The 17,720-nt window shown below is 45.4% G+C and overlaps 1 protein-coding gene across 3 annotated transcripts in view; it reads left to right on the forward strand.

Moving 5' to 3' along the window:
* The window catches only part of LOC135373261 (methanethiol oxidase-like), a 326,674-nt gene that overhangs the window by 16,742 nt on the left and 292,212 nt on the right, over nt 1-17,720 (forward strand). The gene's annotated exons all lie outside the window — the stretch shown is intronic.

Genomic DNA, 17,720 nt, shown 5'->3' on the forward strand with positions numbered 1-17,720 from the left:
ACTGCCGCGCTGGGGGCGGGGGGCGTCGGGTGAAAACTGGGGAAGGCCAAGGCGTCGGTAGGGACATCGGCGATAGACGTGGTTGGCCTCTCCGCAGTGGTAGCAGAGCGGTCTGAGGTCGGGAGTTCGCCAAACGTCTGTTTTGCGAAACGGCTGAGAGTGTGGCGGGACGCTCGGAGTAGGTTGGACAGGCCGAGGAGGCGTCCAACGGTTTCCGTAGTACGACGGACGAGTAGGTGGCACTTGTCTCAGAGCGGCGGCGTAGGTTGGTCTCGGTACTTCGGCGTCGGGGTTGGCGGTTGTGGATGTCTGGATTGCCTGCTGAACCTCGTCCTTGATGATCGCACCGATCGAAGACAAAGGGTCTTGAGCCTTCTCAGGACAGAGGAGAGCTCGTACTTCTTCGCGTACCACCTCTCGAATCAGCTCTCTGAGCGATCCGACGTCGAGGCCAGCGGTCGTGGAGAAAGCCTCGTAGCCCTGGTGTGGTTGGTTTGACGGTAGCTCGAGAGAGCAGGGTCCTCTCAATGCGGACTGCTTCGTCAAGAAAAGCGTCGGTCGTGGCGGGTGGATCCCGGGACAGGGCGCGAAAAATTTCTTATTTTACGCCCCTCATGATTTCGCTGAACCTTCTTCTCCTCGGATGCTTTGGGGTCAGCTCACCGGAAGAGCCGCAACACATCTTCTACGAAGCCTGTAACGCTTTCGTTTGGCAGCTGGATCCGTCTCTGGAGCAGATGTTCAGCGCGTTCAGCTCGTTGTTGAAAAGCGAACGCCTCGCGGAGTTTGCTTTTGAAGACGTCCCAGGACGTGAGCGAAGTCTCGCGGTTCTCGAACCATGTCTTCGCGGTGCCTTCCAGGGACAAATAGACGTTGACGAGCTTCTGGTCGTCACTCCAGTTGTCGAACTTGGCGATCCGCTCGTAGTGGTCGACCCAATCGTCCACGTCGTCGTAATACTCCCCGCTGAATGTCTTCGGCGACCGTGCAGGGGCTATGGGCGTGGCAACAGGTTGCGCCACTTGGGTACTGGTCTCCGCAGTCATCTTCTTCTTGCGTTTAGGGGGTTCTAATTGACCGAATTCTGCAGGCAGACCAAGCTGTCTTCTACTTTGTCGCAGTTGGTCTTCCAGGCCGTTGGACAGGGGATGCCCCGCACCTCCACCAGAAATGTCATGAAGCGAAATGGGTCGGCGGGTCGTCGAATAAACGGCGAACGATTTATTACACTACTTGGTAGCAAAACACAAGAGTGATAGCTCTCTGAACACAACTGAGTCCAAAGAATGAATGCTCCAGCTTGGAGCGCACAAGCATTTCAGCATGGGGCCGAAAAGTCTAGAAACAGCACGTGCGTTTGCCAGAGAGCAGGCGATGTGTCTGGAAGCTTCTTGCTTCTTCAGCATGCGCCGGGATGAGATGTACCGTTTCGTGCCTGCCCTGGAAGTTTCGCGATGATGATTCGTGGCAATATACCTTTTATACATTTTCTTCTGACAGTGTAGAAGCAGCAGTGTGTGAAGTGCAACATTAAAAAGTAAACAGTAAATGTTCGCATTCCCTGAAGAGATAAACAGACCGCGGAATTATATGCACTAAAAACCCACTAAAGATGCATGCAATCATGCAGCAAAAAATGGGAAAACATGCGACTAAACATGCAGCAAAAAACGACGAAACATGCATACAACATCCAGCTAAAGTGGCAAAGCAATCATTAAACATGCAGCAAATGCGGCAAAAAGTGCAGACATATGCAATGTGCGCATGGTTTATTTTCATGCGCCCTTACAAAAATGGCTGTTGACCTTTTGTTTCCATTCTACAGAAGTTAGTCAACAGAGAGCACAGACATTCAGTAGACTTTCTATTAGCCTTGTGTTTACCTCACATATTGATTTTATGTTGACTTATGGAACTTTAAGTCTTGTTGACAATTATTCACAGGAAGGTAACAGGTCCTTCTGTAGACTCTCCATATACTTCACACAAATTTCCTGTGACCTTCATGTGTAAGTCTTGTTATATGTGATCTCAATTTCTCTGTTGGCTTTGTTGTGACTCAGCTGTCAATGAGTCGGCGTTACCCACGAAACTACCTCCGTCCTTTTTTAAAAGGCTCGGCGACCGTTACGTGAGGCACTTGGTATATGCTTCTTAATCGAGGAAGATACATGATTTACTGAAGCCCGATTAACACCATACCCGTATGATGTGAAGACTTTTTGTGGACTTTCTGTGACTTAAGCGAAGTTGAATTTCCTCACTCACTTTTCGTCACTCGATTTTACCAGTTTTTTCAAAAGGCCTCGAAGCATTGTTGCATAGTCGCCTCGAAAAGTTTTTCACGAAGCATTCTGTTATCAATGATCATCAATTTGGTTTCAGGAAGTTCTGCTCTACGGAACTTGCCTTGCTTGCCCAAAAAGAGCTATTAATTCATAACTTTGAAGAAGGGTTGTATACACTAGGGGTTTATTTAGATTTTTCCAAAGCTTTTGATTTTATTGACCATTCTTTATTGTTGCTAAAACTACAATACTATGGAATTCGCGGTGTCGTTCTTTCTTTGTTATCGTCATACTTGTCAAATCGCACTCAGTATGTTTCGATGGGCAACCACTCTTCTACCGCCCGTAAAGTAGCGTCAGGTGTCCCACAGGGCAGCATCCTAGGACCGCTGCTATTTAATATATATATTAATGATATCGTAAATGCCACTGAGGTCGGAGATTTCTACATCTACGCCGATGATACAACGATATATTTTTCAGGGACGAATTTAGCTACAGTAGTGGATAGTGCAAATGTTGCTCTCTGTGCTATAAATGAGTGGGCAGTAAACAACCGTCTTCTAATAAATAGTGATAAATCAAAAGCGGTATTATATAAAGCAAAAAACAAACCCATGCACTGCATGGTAGATGTAGTACTGGGAAATCAGCAAATAGATGTTGTGGATTCCGTAAAAGTCTTGGGTGTTGTTTTCTCTGCTGACCTATCCTGGACTAAACAGGTTGACTTAGTTTGTAGCAAAATTTCAAAAGTTTGCGGTATCTTTTCTAGGAATCGACTTCTTTTCCCTGTACAGGTGAAACTTTTGATATATCAGTCACTTATTCACTCCGTTCTCTGTTACTGTAACCTGGTGTGGTGTTCTACTGGTTTGGTTAACTTAAAAAAGATACTCATATTACAAAAGAGAGCCGTTAGGATCATAGAAGGTGTCTCCGTTTACACACACGCTGAGCCCCTATTTGAGAAGCTAAGGATTATGCAAATTGACATCCTCTCTAATTACACTCTCGTTAGGTCGTACCTAAGGGCCCTTCGCTTAAACAATAGCAGATGGTTGTCGCTGTGCAACCTTGACAGAACTACCAGTCGGCAGACACTCCAAGCACATCTGTGGCAGGTACCGCCAATAAGAACAAATTACGCCAAACAATCCTTAACTACCATTGTTCTAAATAGCTTCTTGAATTCTAGTATTGATGTTTCACAGATGTCCTCAAGAAATCTGAGAAATATGTTTTCAAGTCAACTGAATTGATAAACTTGCATTTTGTCGTTCTGCATGTGTGTAATATTATTCCTTTTCCTTTTTCTAAGTGAATTTCATTGATAGCCTTGTATCGGTTATCTCTACTGCGCATGTTGTATCATGCCTTTCAAATATTTGCCTGTATTATTTTCTTTTGTTTGACTCCGCTGTTGTTTGCACCAAATGTAGTGTGGTACCGCCCTAGTCAAGCGGCTTCTGCTGCTTTTTGGCGTACCACCTTGTTTTGTGTTTGACACAAACAGAAACAAATGAAATAAAATGAAAAACTTCACTCAATCGCAACACGCATAAAATACACCAAATTCAGTACTGCGAAACTATATATGTATCTATTTTATTCCGAAAATGCATACCTTGAAAGTGGTATCCAGGGTCGACACAATTATACAAAACATCCCGCGCACACAGTAGCGAAGTATTCCACACGTACACATGCTTTATGCCACACGGTGTCGCGTCGCACAATAGACAGTCAATGACCGGTTGCAGTCTGAGTTCGTCTGGCGACCCACGATAACGGATAACGGGTGGACTTCAAAATTCACTGAATTTCGGCGAAAGCGACGTCTCTGAAGCGCTGGAGAGAAATATGTCTGAATAGGGCGTTCAATCGCAAATTAGCAATGTTCAAACGCAAGTGAGTAAACCGAATAAAATGGTCATAGCAACAACAAATTTGGTTCACAATCAACACCGGCCACGAACTGATACTTGTACACTTAACTGACGGGACGCAAAACTGCAGCCGCCGCTCGAAACATACAAAACCCTGCAGCACAATAGTCGTGGTATGAATACAAGTGAAGCTTGATCACACACTTCTATCACACAGCTTACCCCTTACTACGCAAAATGATATCCTCCTTTGTTCTTTCTTAGCCCGCAAAAACGAGAATTAAATTAACAGAACCAACACCGGCCACGAACTGATACTTGTACACTTACCTGACGGGACGCAAGACCAGCAGCCGCTTCTCGAAACGAACAACAAAAACCTACAGCACAACAGTCATCGTATGAATATAAGTGAAGCTTGATGACACACTTCTATCACACAGCTTACCTCTTATGACGCAAAATCATATCCTCCTTTGTTCTGTAATTGACGTACGAACGCTGAGAGCCTGAGACAGTCGAAACCAGTGGAGTGCAGCTGTAGTTTCGCCGCGAAAACCACCGCTCCCCTTGACCACATGATCATCCGTAACGAATCACGACAAAGTAGCCGGAAAACGGCACCAAAAAGCGCGCGCTGGCTGATCGAACTGCGCATGTGCGCTGCGTGCCCTCTCCACACCCTCTCACTCGAATTCTCTCCCCCGCCCCCCCCCTGTTCCGCGCTTCGCCAGGCCATCTGCTAATATTATTGAGAAGCATAAGATGAAAATCCAGAAGACGAAGGAATTCACATGTACAAATTTATTGACACGGTAAACATATAAACAAGAAGCAACATTTGAATGCAAGTAAATCTACACGATTATTACAGAATACTGCAGAATAAATAGTGCCGAGCAACAGAAAGCGTCACTATCATATTATACAATTCTGAAGGGAACCTATTCGGTTTGGAAAAAGTAGATAGTATTATTATACACATATATAGCACGTGATGAGTCGCAGAAGCCATCCGTTTCATCCCAGCACAACTCTCGAATTTTCTGGTGACAGGGGCCACATGCTCGCGGATCGCAGGGTCACGAACAGCTGTCGGTGTCTGAATGAAAAAAAAAAAGGAACCTGTTAATGATATGGTAAACCCGAGCACAGGCAACGTTAATTGACTGAATAGGCTCTGTAAGACATGCTATCGTTATGCGCCTAATGCCGACTAATGACAAAATTCGAGGAGCCCTGCGTACGCGATGCACGCTGTTTTCCTTTTCATGCACACCAGTGTATTAAACATCAGACACATTCAAATAGCGGAACAAAACGCAACAAGTAACACCACGCAGAATCATCAACCAGATCATGACTGATAACCGGCAGAAAGTGATGTAATACGGGACAAGGCGTACCTCCATGCACACAGTTAGGCGACATATTAAACGTCTGATCACTGACATGCATCATGCGTTTGTCTGCTTACCTTTCATTCAGGCGTTCGCCCATGGCTCGAACATCTTCGAAATCCACGAAACGAAATCACGGTCTGCTCACATACGTAGACGCCAGCTACACAACGGTCAGACGGGTCGGCGCCTCGGAGAAACGAACGCGGGCGAATCCACCGGTTAAATGAGCCTCAGCCAATCATGATCGAGAAAGGTCACGAGGGGGAACGGAGCCAATGGAAAGTAAATAGCCGGAATTTGGCGGGAAATGCCAGCGGCGACACTATTTTCGCGGCGGCGAAACCCGCTTACTGTGCCTCCTCTGGTCGAAACATCTTGCAACCGTTCCAACGACATTACGATGATGCTAATGGCGATGACTCCTTCGTGATGAGGCGAGGGCGAGGCACGGAGGTGCAGAATCAAAATGTGCAGCAAACCTGTCGCATGCGCATCATCCTCATGTGGTCGCGTATAAGTTGGAAGTACATTGTGTACTGAACTGGAGTATAAATAATACGAGGAACCGTCTTCTCAAAGCCATCGAAAATGTATTTAGTGTTTTAATATGTAGCTAAAAGGTGGCAAAGTAGCGTTCAAGCTACTACATTTAAGTATAAGTTCAGGTCCAAATACCGCTTTGTTTAGAATGCAGATAGCACGGACCTCTCCACCTCCCAGGAGTGGTGTACACCCCACACGGTTTTTGCAACACACTCAGAAATTGCTGATATTACCCATACAGCTTGTCTCCAAATGAATAGAGCCACAAGTATGTCTCTATATACATATCCCCCCCCCCCTATGGGATGCTCGGTACCCCTTTGAGGTCGACTTCTGTGGACATTACTGTCTGATAATGCTGTAATTAATACGGAATTCATGTATGTAGTGAAAAAAAAGTACTTGCTACATAGGCGCATAGAAAGTCCACAAACTGTGAACAACGGCATCTATATACCTTGTCCACAAAAGGTACACATAAGGTAGTTCAAGAGATTGTCAGAATGATGTCAATAGCAATTCCTGTTGACTTGATCAACAAGAAGTCAAAATCAACACACTGTCAAGACAGGAAACAAGAAGTCCACAAGAAGTCTGCAGAAAGGAAAAATCCATTTTCATAAGGGCGTGTTGTACAGAACTTCAGGGTACACTCTACATTTACAACATCAACAATGACTAGAGGAACGAATGTTACACCACCGTCAACTACTTGTATACCAACCAGGAATTACTGCTCCACATATGGTCGCACCAGTGAGACTTACGTTTCCATTTTTTTTTCTATTTGTATTCTATTCCATTCTTTACTGCTTCAAGTTTTCGGGGCTGGAACTTTGACATCTCTCTGTAAGCATAAGCTTGTATGCTGAAAAGTTCCTCTCAACAACATTGCTTTGGTGACCAAGAAGATAAATGCTGGAATTCTCTTGTACCTAATCCCCTGGGGATTCATCTGGCAATATGAATAGGAATCGTTTTCTGACGAAGGAGTCGGGCTATTCACAAGCAAGGACAAGCGTGGGACCAGCCTGTTGTACCAGACGACCAGATGCGCGAATTCCCCAAAATTGGGGAATTCGCGAAAAAAAGTTAGAAGCGAAAAAAATTCGAAATAAAAAGAATTAAGAAAGGGGGGTTAAGTTCCACTGAGCTGAAAATCTGGACACGACGGGGAAGTGTGCTGGATACGGCTTGACTAGGAAGAAAAGTATTTTGAGTACTGAGTAGCAAATACAGTGAACCCTCGTTAATATGACCCCCGATAATATGACGTACTCACTTTATGACTGTTTTTATTGGGAACCGTTCCGCCGCCATGTAAATCCATCTCGTGAGTATGGCAATCCGCTTATCCGACTATGACTGAGCTTTTGTCACAAGTAGGGTCAAACAATATTCTCGTTATTCTAACCACGTCACATGACCCGCAGAGTAGCCCCAGGGAGAGACTACACACGTACTTCAGGCCAGTGCCGGATTTACGGGATGGCAGACGGGGCACATGCCCCGGGGCCCCCACCACAGAGGGGCTCCCACCAGTAAAGGTCTTGTCCAAGGGAAATCCGTTTTGCATGCCTGAAACGCATCCCTGAAACGGAAACTTGGTAAAAATCTGTCCTCCGTCCACGCATATCGACCCCGAATAACACATTGGATAGACATGAATAGAATATTTATTTCACTTGTCTACGAAATGTTCAAAATATGACAAAACCTTGCTGCTGAAAAATCTCGGACTAGTGTGCCACACGGCCGCCATCCTTTAGAAACAAAACGATGTCATTTATAGACATATAATACACGAATACATAGAATAATACATAGAATGCACGAGAGAGCCCCCACAGCACAGTGCCCCGGGGCCCCCACCACTGTAAATCCGGCACTGCCTCCGGCAGAGGGTGACACGTGTTGAAGTAGGGCGATAAGGTTTGGGATGACTCCTGATGTTGTTGACCTCGGAATTACTCATAGCACTTTGCGGACTGCCAAAGCACTGTAGTGCTTAAAACAGCAGTGACCACGAGACCAGGCCACACTGTGCTGCTGCTGTTGTGCACCTAAAGATGGCCGAAACGAAGCGGTCTCTGAGGTCGGCGGATTGTGCGTTTCTCGTTAGTATGACAATTCGCTTTATGACCAAAATCTGCGGGAACGGTGGTGGTCATATTAACGAGGGTTCACTGTACTGGAAAAAGTATTTTAAATACTGTATTTTGAGTACGTACTCAAGATACGTTGAGTCGGCTCCACTGCTGGTTTCGCATGCGTCTGTAGCGAACGCAGCCTTCCGCGCGTCTTCACGTGCCCGGCATCCGAGAAGGTCGCGCCAGCCCGACGCGCACCGTTGAACAACACATTTATGCACAAACATGCAGTATTCTTAGAAACATGCACTAACGTCCGAAACTTTTCATGCATTTTAAACCCTTCACTAATGCATTCATATGGCCTCAAAACATGCAAATATATTGCGTTCGAACCTCTGCATGCCCCGGAGAGAAACATGCAAAACTCGCAAACTTGCGGTCTGGTGATAAATCACAATATTTCTGTTAGCATTTGTATCCATGTTCGTACAAGCACACATCGTATGCATTAGTTGTTCTTCAAATGTACAGCAAAAAAGTACCACATGTCCGTAAATAGGAAATTCCGTGCCTAGTATAAGCTCTATACAGATTCTATACAAACTCTATACATTCTAGTTCTTGAGTCCCATATACAAAGTGTATAGAGTTTACCAGCTAAAAAGGCTATACAGCTTCTATCTATTTTCTATGCGCAAGATTGGCACTAGACATGATAGATAGATTCTCTATTGGTCCTGTATAGAAACTACACAGTAAAACTTTTTACACCCTTAAGGGTGTTTTTTGAGCTTTCCCATGGCGAACACCTTTAAGGGTGTTCCTGAACACCCTTCGAAAGGGTGTTAATGTGGACACCCTTTCAAAAAGGGTGTTATTTCGGAAAAACACCCTTTCAGTATGGAATAATAATAATAGATGATAGCCTAGTGCATTATGCTGCATTTCGACCACCTGATGCACCGACATGCATAGCCCATATCCGACACCGATGCTGGAAGAAATTTCACCTCGTGTCATACCCGGATCGAACCAGCGACCCTGAGAACGGCAAGCCAACACGTTACCGACTGAGCTACCGACGCTCGTGCGGGCGGTCCTGATTATAGGATACTCATTCTACGGGTGAATTAGTACGAAATTTTCATGGAACAAGCATATAAGACAGTCAGCGCAGATAAACTGGCATCGATAACGGAACCCTGATTTTGGAGGTACGCATCACGTCACAGAACCCTCAGAGTCCACATATACTACATGACGGCAGCCTTAGCTATGAATATGTTCAAAAGCCTCAATCCTTTCCCTCCTCTTTTGTTTTTCCTTTTGTTGAGAACAAACTTATATTTCCCCCCTCAATCCCATTCCCGGTATCGAAATGCGGGTTGCAACAAACATGGGAATTCGGACATCCGCAGACAGTAACACAGTCATAAGGTGTTTTTAGGGTGTTACAAGGGTGTGTTTCTAATGTACACCCATTTTACACCCATGAAACACCCTTGTAGCTTGACAAGGGTGTAGCGAAGGGTGTAACTGAAAAAAGTGGGGTGTTATCCGCAAATTACACCCCTTTTACACCCTAAAGGGTGCAAAAAGATTTACTGTGTATAGTATAATTTTCATAAGGATGGACTCCAGGATTTCTAGACGATGTTATATACGTAATAAAGAGTCCACACTCTTAAAAATGAACTTCACCGCATAGCACACTCATAGCCGACCATCATCTCGAATGATATCGTTATCTGCCCTGATTTGTTGAAAACGGGAGGCGTACGCTTTTTTTGACAATTATGAACAGCATAAGTGTCACAAAAAAGGCGTACGCCTCCCCTTTTCAACAAATTAGGGCAGATAACGATATCATTCGAGATTATGGTTGGCTAGGAGCGTGCTATGCGGTGAAGTTCATTTTTAAGAGTGCACACTATTTTCCCTGGAGGGGGGGGGGGGTCGAGCGATTCCCCCGGGAAGTTTGACGTGGAATGACCCTAGTACGATTACAACTGTCGATAGTTAATTATCGTAAAACCGTGGATAGTTTCTCGACAGTATCTTGTACTAACGGTAGTGTTTCGTCACTGCTATGCGTTCCTTAGGTGGTTTTCTCGCGGGCTTATGCTTCTCCAGCGTGAAGACTGACGGAGTTCGTAGAGAATCCGTCTTCCACTTGACGTACGTTTGGGATAAAATCAGTCTATTTGAAGTGCCGTGAACGCACCTTTACTGTGTCAACATTGAACTTATCTTTTCTCGTGGTGGCTAGCAGCCATTTCTCTCTGGGTAGCTGTGGAAGGTGACTGTAAAGTATATATCATATGACTTGTTAGTAGAGCATTAAGTATCCTCACACTAACCAATTCAGACAATCCGAGTGTACAGTCTGAGGCGAATATCTGAGGCGGACTATCGTCTGGTAAACAATCACATGGAATGCACTGTACCGTATTTTTCGGTGTATAACGCACACCCCTAAGACGGACCGAATTTGAAAAATGTTCCAGGTATTACGCGCACCGCAATGGTGCTACAAGCTTCTGTACTGTAACTAGTATACACACACACCGCGGGGTATCATATATGAATATGCTATATTTGAAGCGCATTTAGTCAAATACGTTAAACTCCGATGCAACAGCGTCGCTGTCATAGTATACTTCAGTGTCCTCTCTGCTTTCCGTTTCGCGTCCCATCTCCACCACGCCATTCTTCTGAAATGAATTCAAGGTTATTGACCGTTTATGAGGTCCATTGTCCTTTCGCCGGTTTTGTCAACTGACTCTAAGAGATATGGAAGAAAGCCACAGCACACCCTGGAAGTGTCTAGAATTTGTACGTCACTGACCTGAAAAGGAACTCTGCAGGAAAATATTTCCGTGTATAACGCGCACCGTTAGATAACGCCCAGGGCCTCTTCAGAGCACTTTTTTGTTTATTGTAGAACACGCGCGTTATTTTTTCCGGTGTACAACGCGCACGTTATACACCGTAAGATACGGTAACCTAACGAGACATTCGTGGGGGCTGCTCAAATAACAAAAACTCATGTTCACCGAGCTGAGAAAAATTACACTTCAAACCATTGCTTAACAGTGAGTATCACAGCAGGTCTCAGAGCAAGAACCGCTATCGTACTAAGCTTTTATTTTGTATCAAACGTTTCTGCTGTAGAAAGTGCACTAACTAATTCTCAAATGGGCTGTACTAAATTGTACTTTTTTCCTGGGATAGGACAGCAAAGCAACGTTGCACTATAGGTTCACGAAACTTTCTTGCCCCAAATCACATTGACCGCAGTCAGTAATTTCAATGGAATAAGGAATACAGCTATTTGAAGCAACCAAACCTGGTGTGCATTTCCTTTTGAACCCCTGGTCTCACCACGAAAATAACATAGTAGATGGGTCGGGCCAGGTAAGGCGCCTCAAACATGACGGAATACGGGTAGGTTTCCGCGCGTGCTACGGGAGGGCGCTGGGTTTTGCATACGGTCTATAGACGATTTTATATAGACCTCTCCCTGGTTTGTAAACAAATGACGTCATAGTGTTCGACAGCACCACCAAATTTGTAGAGTTGTACTACGCTCAAAATTAGGGGGTGAACAAGATTACGATGGCCCCTAAAAGGGACGCGACCTTCGGTCCTACTTTTCATTCAATAGGAAGCAGCGAACAAGTGCCCATTCGTGAAACACAGCCCTCCCTTTCCGATTTGTTCGGTTTCAGACCGTCTACCAACGTCATGTTGATGTTTCTCGTGTAGGTCTATTGTGATATGTAATAACGTCAACAACGTAACATGAATAGCACAATGTCACATAGCACTGACAACTCGCAATGGTAACGCATGGTGGCACATCGCGACGGCAACATGTAATTCCGTCATGAGCACGTTTTATCGTCTTTTCTTATTCTTCCATCTTTCCGGGACGCGGTATCTGTCGCTCGTTGTGCGTCTGTTAGGTAGTGCGCAAGTGCACAATAAAGTATGGCTCTGCCGTTATTCTTGAAGTTTTAGTCGTCGTCGTCGTCTCTGCTTGCCATGCTCCAGCCCCACAATACGCAGCAGCGGCGCGAGTGGCCGGAGCAAGGTATTTTGCGATATTTGAGGGAGAGAGTCCATCGAGCCGATAGTTGTAGTAGATGACGCTTGTGGTCACGTGAGCGTGACCGACTACGGCAAGCGCTCGTCGCCCCTCATGATACCCACAGTGCCTCGCGCGGCTTACTTGAGGGCGCGCGCAACTTCTCTAATCGTCTATTCTACGGCCGCTACGGGGAGCAAAGTTTGTCATGGCAGTACGTGTACATCGTAATTTTTCTGTGTTCGCTCTCATACTTTATTATAACTGCCATCATTTCTTCTTTTTGCGCGTATCACTATAGTTGGAAAGCAAGTCTATATGGCCCCTTCCTTTGCATTTCTTTCCTTTTTCATTGCACTCCTGAAGCTGTGCGACTTAATGAGCCATTTCCCAGTATGCGCGTGCGCAGCCACCTGATGACAGCTTGCATGTTAGTTTTGGGGAAGATAATCTGTTTCATGGTATCAGTTATAACTTGACAACGCTTGGTGCTCCTAACCACTACAGTGCGCTTTCCGTTTCCTCATTCTTATTGGGATCTCTTTTTGCTACTTTCCCACGCAACATGCCATGCCGAAAAGCGTCACCATGTTCATTTGGGGGCAAAACACTACGTTTGACGTTCCGCCGGTAGGAGCGATGCGAACATGGAAATAATCCATTCTTCAAAGAGTGTATCCCGTGTATCATCCCGTGTATCACGTCGTGATGCAGGGACAACTTTTGATCTCTCACGGGAGACCGTTTCCAGAACCCTTTCTTGGTACAGAGAAAGTGAGGAGGCAAGGATCAGCAGGGGCGTGGGCATAGGTCGGCTCCAAGCAACACAATGTACTGAAAGTCGGGTGCAATGTGGGTGGACGGTAAGAGTCTTACAAATCTTCTTTGGTTTCACAGATTTGTTCAATGTATTTCGCATACCCGTCCACCCCTATTGCATTGACTTGCAGTACATTGTGCTGCTTGGGGCGAATTCATTCAGGTTGGCCTTCACAGACCTGATTCACCATCACCTCATAGAGAATCACATGACGTTCAATGAAGGGCTATGATGTGATGTGATAGGATTTCAAGTTAAAGTCAGCGTGATGGTTTTGAAGGCAATGTCAGCGTGATGGTTTCGAAGTTGAAGTGTGTGCGATGGATTTTGAGGATGATGGATAGGTTTCGAAATCCTCATTGTAAGGTTTGAAGCTGACAATGTTTAGTCTGACGTTCGCGTGTCGTGGCAGTTACTTTTGCAAACGCGTGCGGAGTGAATGGTACATGTGTATTGGAGTGCACTGAGCGAACATAAACGCTTCGCGTTTCGTGTCGGGTGTGTGGCCTGACACTACAGATGCCAGGCGGACTCCCTGCCACCCACGTTGTGTATCGGTGGATGCAGAGAGGGAAAGTGTTTGGAACGCGTTGCTCTCTTGCGTAGTGGGGCGCAGAGGGCGATGTCGTGTAGCCGGCGGCAACTGTAGGTTACAAATGCAAGCGGTAGATTATATGGAGGGGCGTTCTGCGGTCGCGGTCTGCGCGTGGTGGTTGTTTTGTTTGACTCATTTGCTCGCCTACCGCTATAATGTGCGTATATAGGATGAATATTTTTTGTTTTTTTGCTACGCGCTTTTCCTTGGACGGTTTTTGTCCATACTGTAGTCTGGCAGTATGACTTCACGAGCGGCCTGTCTGTATTCTTACTCTTTTTACGGTAGTGCTTGTCATGCCCCGAGCTGGAACAAGACAGTGTCAGAAATACCGATTACATGCGCACCATGCAAAACCAATGTTTGCGGTTCAGCGTGAAAAATAATCACGGGAATCTAATCCTTTTTGCAAGCACTCATGAGTCTTCACCTTGGATCGCGTATGTGCGTTTTACTAGACGCCGGTAGAGCTGTCGTGCTGACGACGCACGTTTTACGATATAGACCTATTTTGTGTCTTCTTCGATTGCATCAGTTTTTTTACTTTGTTTGATTGGCATCGAAATCGCACAAGATCGGACCGGCATTCTTTTTTGGGCGTCTTTTATTTTAGTTGTAGTATACACAGGGGTCACTATAGGTTTTATTTATATGAGGTGCATAGGTCATATTTGGGGGAATTATCTGTTCCGCTTGCGTGTAGCATCCACCAGACATCAGTGTTGCATCAGGTAAAGCACACACCTGCTATTTCTTAGGTAGGTGGTAGCGTACATCCAGTACATCGCGCAGCAACGCGGAGGAGACAGGCTGGCGTCGTGCACGTGGCAAGGGGCAGCGTCACTGCCATTCAGCAGCGGAATAAAAAGAAACGAGTCCGCGTTCTACGTTCCCGTTACTTGAACGAGAAATGAAATAGGAAGTAATTTATAACTTTGCTCATGATGCTTTGGCGAAGTTACCTCAAAAAGTGATCAGCACTACAGTTAAAGGTAAATGATTATGATGAGGTCTGTTGCAAACATCAAATAAAAATAGGCAAGAGGGGGAGTTGTTATCAACTGTGTCGACGCATATGTATACACAGGTCGGGAGAGAGAGAAAAATAACTGTTTGACGGACTGTAAATTGCTGCTTTTCCGGGCTCCTCCGGGGTCCTCGGCGCTGCAGGGCGCTTTCAGGAATAAATCTAGCTCGCTGTCCCCTCCGGATAAAATTGCTGGGCTCGCATCGTCAACACGATAAAGCGAGAGTAAGAACATATGTCCAGCGAAGGTGATCACAGGTCGCTGAAGTCGTTCATGATGGCTATTTCCATGGCTCATGTATTACTGAGTGACAGGCCACGGTGTTTTGCGATGTCGAAGCTAATACCTCACGCGCCATGCGTGAAAATTGGAGCGGCAGACAAGGCGGTCGTACGAAGCCACATGAACGTGCAATGTGCTATGCGGTCACTTAGCTGTCAACAACGTGCGCAAGATTGTGTAACAACCCTACCGCGTAAGGAACATACCTCCCGCCGCCGTTCACATACGACAGCAGAGGTCAAACCAGGGCCTGGACACTCCCGTTCACTCAGTGCAGCCACTTTTCGAGCACAGCAACCATACAAGCGGTCATCAGCTTTGCACTGAGCTTGCGCATTTCAAGTATAGGGGTACCTTATAGCGCGTTGGTTGCGCCTCCGTGTTGCTTATTCCTCATATCGATCCAATAACCCGGATTCAGCTCGTGGTCAGGTTCAGGCTGCCGTTTCTATTTTTCTTTAATTGCTTCGCGCAATGGCGCCGGAGGTAGTATAGCACAAACAAGTATGTACTCGGAGAAAGGCGATGCTTCTATTAACGCTTTTGTGTAAGTTCTTCAGGATGTTCCAATCAGTCTTGTACAGTCGCTTATAACAAAGAATGGAACTGTAAACAGAACAGCTTTTACTGTCTCTTCTCATATATCAATGCACATTCGTCCACCTGTGTATGAGCGATATTTGAGATGCAAGTGAACATACACCTTCAAGGTACACATTCACCCTGTGCCTACAAATTGTTTAAATCGCCGCACTTCGTAAAGCACAGCATCAGAAACAATTATAGTAGAAAGCCACAATGTAGAACAGAGTACAGTACATAGCGCAGTAACAAGAAAGGGAGTTCAAAATTACATTTTAAAAACACTGCGATACTGTTTCGGCAGTATTTTCAATATGTAAGACTAGATACTGTAATGAAAAAGAAAAACGTAATAACGTAGAAACAGTGCAAAGTTGAACAGAGCATGCAGTACGCTACTGCTATTTCAAGGGCCAATGGTAAGTAGAATGCAGAGCAAATTAGTGTGACTTTGTGCATTGCGTAGTGCATAAGAACATAATAATAAATAGTGATGTTAACAATAAGATTCGAAAAAGTGCATAGCACAATTGTACAAACATATAGGGAGCGTTCAAAGACTAAAGAAAACTGGAAATGAAGCCCATGTTGTAAACACTTCTGCGCCAGTTACAAACAAGAACGTGCAAGAAACAACGCTTGTACGAACGCTGTAAAGAACAGAACATGCGATACACCATTGCTGTTTTGAGTTGACTAGAATACCGAAGAGCAGGTGTCAAGTTTTGCACAGTACAAAGGTGAAGAAAGAAAAACTTGCACAGAAATATGTACATAAATTTTTGCAACAAACAAATTCAAACGGTCATTACTGCACAAGTGTTCTTTTTTGCCTACGTTCATGGTAAGGCAGTTCTATTCGTAAGCACCGGGGCTGTGTACGGAAACATCTACTTAGCCTTTCGTAGAACCAGGGCTAGCCCTTTGTGCCGATGACATTTTTCGCATTTTCCGTGCTGCAGGTGAATATCTGGAACGTTGTGCCTTGAGTGAACGGTTGATAAATCTCAGGTGCCACTTCAGTCTTTTTTGGCAAAACAGTTTTACAAATCTGGTTTGACGCTCGAGGCAACAAAAAATTTCACTCTCTAAGGTGAGTACAGCGGACATAACCTTGCAGACATTTGAAACATGCGAAGTACTCCAGATGTATTCACTACATAGTTGTTCCATTTTCTGCAACTGCTTGAAACAGTTTTCTGAGGGGATGGTGATGTTGCTGACGAGGTCCTCCGGCACGCCATTTTCTTTTAACATCACCAGGAACTGGTGTGGACCAGCTGGCAAGACAGCGTCTTCGGCCATCAAGAATCTGTTGCAAACACAGCAATCTGCTTTCCGAGCAAGAAATTCCTTCACGAGACAGCCCCCCCCCCCCAATGTAAAACACAACATTTTCCGCAACAATGTCGAGGCTGTCTTTTACTTTCTATGTCGATTCCTGGGCCTGTGATGCAGATGCACTTTCTGTCCTCACTGTTTGTTTCTTCAGGTATCGTGATGCCTTGAAGCTCCGATAACGGCATTGTGGTGTCACCTTCACAGTTACCGTCCTTCGACAATTTCATTATCTCCAAAATTCAAATATGTTTCAGCCCAACTGTAAACCGAAAAAACATTTGGATGCTCGTTACATCCGTTCTGTTGCCGAATCAGGCCAAATAGGTTCTCCAACGGGTCTTGCTGGAGACGTCTTGTCATTGGGTGCCGGAAGCAGAGGTTGGCACGCAGGTCTTCCCATCGAAGGACACCCTTTATTGTGACCTGCCACCCTTCAATCGTGCGTGGCTGCCGTGTGTTCTTGAACTTCCACTTTGGGACCCACTGCCGGCATTCCTCAAGAAACTGGCGATGCTCAGATGTCTCTGAAATTTCATAACTCAGTTTCTGGCCTTTCTTCGTGATGACAGAGCTGTTAAGACTCTCGAAAAGCTTATCGGTCCTCTCAAGGAATCCTGCTGTGGATTTTGCAGTTGCTGGAATTTCATTCAAGGACATCAAAAGGAGTGCCAATTACACTGCTGCACTCTTCACGTGTGCCTCTCTCTTCACGTCCATGTTGCCAAAAGCAAACTTATAATCATGTTTGTCTGTGAAGTTTGGT

This window comes from Ornithodoros turicata, unplaced genomic scaffold, assembly GCF_037126465.1.
Source record: "Ornithodoros turicata isolate Travis unplaced genomic scaffold, ASM3712646v1 Chromosome23, whole genome shotgun sequence".
Lineage (NCBI taxonomy): Eukaryota > Metazoa > Arthropoda > Arachnida > Ixodida > Argasidae > Ornithodoros > Ornithodoros turicata.